The sequence below is a fragment of the Malania oleifera genome, chromosome 7 (genome assembly GCF_029873635.1).
Source record: "Malania oleifera isolate guangnan ecotype guangnan chromosome 7, ASM2987363v1, whole genome shotgun sequence".
Lineage (NCBI taxonomy): Eukaryota > Viridiplantae > Streptophyta > Magnoliopsida > Santalales > Ximeniaceae > Malania > Malania oleifera.
This window is the reverse complement of record NC_080423.1, coordinates 60,654,444-60,660,988: the sequence shown is the minus strand read 5'-3', so window position 1 is coordinate 60,660,988 and position 6,545 is coordinate 60,654,444. Positions and strand designations below refer to the sequence as shown.

The window sequence follows — 6,545 nt, the reverse complement described above, 5'->3', positions numbered from 1 at the left end:
GCATATAAGTTCCAAGTCGAGTGGGGCCAGTTCTAACACATCTGTTACATTGAGCAGGATGTTCCAAAGCTGACGGTGCCTAAAAACTTCTCCCCGTATGATCAAACATAGATATTTAAAAATGTATCATTTGTTGTTTAACTAGGTATAATTATTTTTGCTATCAAATCATTTGTACTAATAGTATGTACGTACTCAAAATTTTATACTAGTTTTTTGTATAATTATTACTTTGTAGGGTTAGTGGTCTGACGAATGATTATAAGGACAACGACGAGCACAATGATAATGATGCGGATGGATTTTTTTTTTGTTATGTGAACAGATCATGTGTGTGTGTGTGTGTGTGTATAATGTACACATTGTAACATTTTTTATGTGTGTATATATATATATATATATATATATATATGTATATATATGTCATCTTCTTAACAATTATAGGAATTAACCCTCAATTATGGTTCGATATGATGTGTAATGAAAATTAATTACAGTTTCTCATAGGAATTAATGCATGATTTTATGGAAAAAATTAAAATTGTTAGAAACTTTTGGTGACGATTTTTTCAACCATCACTAAAATTTGGGTAGTAGTCACTGCTCTAAATCGTCACCAAAAGTTTCCCAATAGTGGCGGTTGCTAATGGTTACTCGAAGTAGGGAAATAGTGACAATTTCAAACTATGGCTAAAAGAAGGACAATAGTGATGATTGCAAACCATCGCTAAAAGAAGGAAAATAGTGACAGTTTTGAACCATCACTAATAGTATGTCTTTAGTGACATTTTTCAGCCCAAAAATTGTGTTAGTTATAGTGCTCAGGTGTTAGAATTGGTGTATTCCCAAGAGGGGGGGGGGTGGGGGTGAATTGGAATTTTAAACTTATTCCTAGGTTTAACCAAATATTAGCAGTATTTCACAACCTAGGGTCTTTCTATGCAATCCCAATCACACTGGTAATTAACTGAGCAAATATTTAAACGATTAAAGCAATCTTAGTATTTCCCAAGCATTCATAGAAATTGAAATATAAATAAATAAATATGAAAAATTAAATTGTGTAGGGAAAGAGATTGATACAAGATATGTTATCAGGGTTCGGCCAACTGTGCCTACATCCCTGCCTCAAGCCACACCAGCTATGAGGATTCCACTAATGCTCGCTTACCGGGTGGAGCGACACCATTTATAAAACTAGGTCAAATTACCAGGGTTGACCTCAACCTTTATAACCTGAACCTTACGAGCTAGATCAACACCCCTTCAGGCCATGCCTAGAATATAGCAGATGATAAGAATTTTTGCATACAATTCAAATGCTTCTACACAAGAAGATATGTCTTACAATTCACCATAGTAAACAATGCACTCGCGTATGATAGAGAATTAATGCTCAAGTGAGATTTGTTCTAAACAGTGTACCTACTCACAGCAAGATATGTGTCAAAGTATACGTGTAAGTGAGTAAGGTCTTTGATTCAAGAATATGTATTAACAATGTAAGCAATCACAGAATCTAAATAACCTTAAGCAAATACCTCAATAATATTTTTCAGCAATAAAACCAGGAGATCGTCAAGATTAGATTCTCAAAAAATATTATGCAATAAGCACAAAATCTAGCCTTTGAATCTTACAAAAAAGATTCAAAGATCCTCTCGCTGAAAAGAGTTATCCCAAAATAATATTTATCAATGAAATAATATGGGATCAACTCAAGCTAACTCTCTAAAAATAATTTTAACAATAATGAATGTGTTGACCCTATGGGTCATACCCTGTTTTGATTATGACAAATACACTGGTATTTAATGATTGCCAAGTTGATATGCAGGTTTATCTTGGTAGTATCATATGATGGCACTCAGAGACCCTTAGAGGAAAATGAAGACCTTGAAGACCCTAGGTATAATTTAATTGTTGTATTTCTTTGATGTAAAGGGTCTGTAATAGTAATTAGGGCTTATGACTTGTAATAATTGCATTTATCAACTGCATGATTTAATAGGTAAGCTCGAAATGAAAATGACCTTAGAAAGGCCTTAGGGATTCCCTTCTGTAGACCTTCGGTCGACCGACACTGGACTTTTTTGGTGTCTTCAAATTGAACCCCAAGTGACCTTAGGACACACACATTTACACATTTGTTTGTTAGGCACTTGAATAGGGCTTGTATGTTTCGAAATGGGACCGAAATGCACACATGGAGCACTTTCGGTCAACCAACCAAGTTAGTTCAAAAAGCCCTGGTCGACCGAAACCTCCTTGGGTCAAAAGTTTGACCATCTAGTCAACCGACCCAGGTAGTTCAAAAGGCCCTGGTCGACCAAAACCTCCCTGGGTCAAAGTTTGACCATCTGGTCGACTGAACCAGGTAGTTCAAAAAGCCCTGGTCAACCAAAACTTCACTGGGTCAAAAGTTTGACCACCTGGTCAACCGAAAGAGGTTGTTCAAAGAGACCTGGTCGACCGAAACCCTCCTTGGTCAACATTTAACCATTTGGTCGACCGAGAACTTTTGTTCTCCAGCTACCTGGTCGACTGGAGGGTCCTCAAGAGAATTCCTAGCGGTCTGGTCGACCGAACCAGCCAGTTCAAAATGGCTTGGTCCACCGAACCTCAAAAAATTGAGAAATCGCCCTCTCCTGGTCGACCGAGCCCTTAGTTCAATATTTTCCTAGTCGATCGAACCATATGAGTCCTAGTCGACCGAAACTAATATGGTCGACCGGACCTCTCGAGTTGCCTTAATTTTTTACCGCAGTTAATAACTTTTAAACAGGGTTAAAATGCTTTAAACATCATTAAAGTTTTTTAATAATACCCGATAAGTCCCCAACGGTCATATTTTCTCCCATGCCTATATATATAAGATTATTTGAAAAAATTAGGAAGGGATTAACAATCTTTGATTAGGAGAAATTCTCTAAAAATCCCAAAGTTTATAATACTCATCCTCTAACACTTATTCTTACCAAATCTTCTACTCAAACATTTTTGTAAGTGTGGTTTAAGTGTTGTTGCCTTCTAGGGTTGCTCTCCCATGTGTGGTAATTGTTTTTGACGATTTTAATTGAAAGCTAACCCAAGTTTTCTTAGGGGACTTTGTTAATAAGTCTCTCCTAAGAAGACTTATATTAAACTTCCAAGTATTGCACATTCATTGCAACACCTTGTGAAGTTTGTATTTGGTGTGGATTGCAAAAATCATTTCAAAATACTTTCAAATATCTAGTGTGCTTTGTCTTGATAAATCTTTAAAGAGATATTTTTTTTTGTGAGAAAAATCTTTGTTGCAATATTCATTGATTTATATCTATAGTTGAATACAAAGATTAAACTCCTTTTGCAAACCAAACTTATACATTGCGAGAGGTTCATATACATATATGTATTGAGAAAACTTGTTGATTGAAATATATGAAGTGTGGCTAATATCTTTGCTTGAGCATTTATATTGAATATTGATTACGCGCTTAAATTGCGTAATTAGGTGCTTTAATTCATGCATTGCAAATGATATTTTGTATTTAAATGCCTAATTACTCTCAATATTCTAACATTGTGTTCTATTTATAAAATTTGGGTTTTATTGAGTAATGTATGAAATTTTGGTGTTTTTTATTGTAGAGCAACTGTTGGAAGCCAAAAAAAACCGACAGTACTTTGTAATCTGCGGTAACTCTCTCATCCAACCTTTGATTCATATGATTCAAGATGTCATAGAAAGATAAGAAAACAATCTACAATTTTTGTGTTTTGTGTTTTACAAAATACTGGCAGCATCAAGGCCGAAATCAGACGTGAAGTTAGCATACGCCGTTTTATGGATTTTTTCGACAATTCTTCGTAATCTTAGTGTAACTTTCTCATACAAGCTCCGATTGAAATGATTCAAAATTTTGGGAAAATATGAAAAAGAGCTCTACATCTTTTATGTTTTAATCTTTGAGAGTTACGAGCTTTAAGAGGGTCGAAAGTGGGCTTGAAAGAGGAGGGTAGTTCATGTACCTTTGAAAAAAAAAAAAATCAAAAAATCAAAAAATGAGATGTGACCCAGCCATGCAGACAGGTCATCTCATAAGGGTAGTGTGCGCTCGGTACATAAAAAGGAAAGACAAAAGAATGGAAAGAAAAAAAGAAAGGAAAGAAAAGCAAAGAAAGAAAGGATAAAAGGAAAGGATGGAAAAGTCAACAAGGGAGGGTTTCCTTGTGGGGGGAGTGCCGTGTGCAAGAGGAGATTTGGAGAGAGCAGCGTGCACTGGGGAGAGAAGGGAGAGGCCGGACCATAGAAAAGAAAAGAAAGGATTTTTCTTGGGGAGAAAGAGAAGGGAGGCAAAAAAGCACATAGAGTTTCTTGGAAAAATTATTTTTTTTTTGGAGAGCTTTCTTGTGGTTTTCTTTTGGGGGTGCTGCGAAGATACACACACAGCCAGCAAAGGAGAGTTGGAAGCACGCAAAAATACTATCTTTTCAGAATCGGAAGGCGGCAAACAACGGCGGTGTTCGGGGTGTTCGTGACGCGCGACGGCGGTGCGGCGAGTGTTGATCTTTCCCGTACGCTCCAAATTGAAGAAAATATGGTGAAATCTGTTATGTTGGATTTTATTTTCAGAATGAACTAAATTTTTGAATTCTAGGAAAACGATGTAGCCAGTTTCGAACTATGCTTGCTCTTTGATGCTAATCTGAAATAGTTTTCATTAATGTTTGTTTGAGTTATTCTATGCCTAATGCTTTTAATTAACTGACCATTAATTAAATGATTTTAGTCTTGTGATTTGCTACCGAAAGGGGGGATTATACGATAGATCTTGGATAATTCAGCGTAGGTAAATATAGAGATCGAAAGACTTGTATTAACCTACGTAGCATAAAAAAATCGAGGGTCTTACTGCGTTCTTGCATTATTAATTTGCATACTCTTATGTTAAATAATAAACAAGAATAGGTTCCGATTGACTATCGCAAGAGGCTTTTGGAAAAATTGGCGATTTGCTAACAAACAGAGAAAACGAAGTTAAATTAGCTAAATGAGTAAAGCATAGTGAGAAACTAGGTGAAATCGGTTTCCTAGAAGTTTTCACCATCATCAATTTGACACGCGGTATTCAGTTTTAAATTCTCCTAAATAGTTTATTTAAAGTAGCTTTGTTTAAATTTTGCAGTCTAAAATTGTTAATTTTTCTAAATAAAATCAAGGTGAGTAAAATTTCGGTACTTGGTAAAATTAAGACATCAATCCCTGAGGACGATACTCTACACATCATTATATTATAAAACTACGATACTGTGCACTTGCAGTTTGCACCGGTCAAGTTTTTGGCGCCGTTGCTGGGGATTGAGTTTTTCTTATTTTTGCCAATATCGATACAAAGTAATCTTGGTTTTAATTTAGAATTTTATTTTTATATTTTTATTTATTTGTTTTATTTTATTTTATTTTATTATTATTATTATTATTATTATTTTTTTGTATTTCTGGTGTGTTTTTTATGTTGGATGCGCAGGGCTAGAACACGTGACATTATTCCTTTCGATCCGGAGATTGAAAGAATGCTCAGAGCACTAAGGAAAAAGAGGGTACTAGCCATGGAGAACGGACAAGATAATGCGCAGCCACGCGCCTTGAAGGATTATGTGCGACCAGTTGTGAATGACAATTATTCGGGTATCAGACGCCAGCCCATTAACGCCAACAATTTTGAGCTTAAACCCGCATTAATCAGCATGGTGCAGCAGGCCTAATTCAGTGGATCGCCACTTGATGATCCCAATATCCATCTGGCGATATTTTTGGAGATTTGTGATACTGTGAAGATCGATGGTGTTACTGAAGACACCATTAGACTGAGATTATTCCCTTTCTCTTTGAGGGACAAAGCAAGAGGTTGGCTACAGTCGCTACAACCTGGGAGTATTACTAGTTGGCAGGACATGGCAGAAAAATTTCTAACTAAATTCTTTCCACCTGCAAAAACAGCTCAACTCAGGAGTGAGATTGGTCAATTCAAGCAGCATGATTTTGAATCACTCTATGAAGCATGGGAAAGGTATAAAGATTTGATTCGACGCTGCCCACAACATGGATTGCCGAATTGGTTGCAAATTCAGATGTTCTATAATGGGTTAAATGGGCAAACGCGGACTTTAATTGATGCTGCATCTGGGGGAACTTTGATGTCAAAGACACCTGAGGGTGCTACTGCTCTTTTGGAAGAAATGGCCTCAAATAACTATCAATGGCCAACTAAAAGAACTATGGCTAAGAAAGTTGCTGGAATTCATGAATTGGAGCCGTTTGCTGCACTTTCAGTTCAAGTAGCTTCTTTGTCTCATCAGATTTCATCTTTGACAACCCAGAGGATACCACAAGGTGCAGAATATGTGGCAGCTACAAGTAGGACAGATTCGAGTATTGGAGCGAGTCAAGAGCAGGTTCAATACATCAATAATTGGAACTACAATTATCGTGGTGATCCTTTGCCACAATATTACCATTCAGGGCTTCGAAATCATGATAATTTATCTTATGGAAATAC

General features: G+C 36.4%; 1 non-coding gene across 1 annotated transcript; it reads right to left on the bottom strand.

Moving 5' to 3' along the window:
* Window positions 1–5,988: 5,988 nt before the first annotated feature.
* Window positions 5,989–6,095, bottom strand: LOC131161042 (small nucleolar RNA R71). Its single transcript, XR_009138205.1, has one exon. It is a non-coding gene; the product is annotated as a small nucleolar RNA R71 (small nucleolar RNA).
* Between the last annotated feature and the right edge of the window lie 450 nt (window positions 6,096–6,545).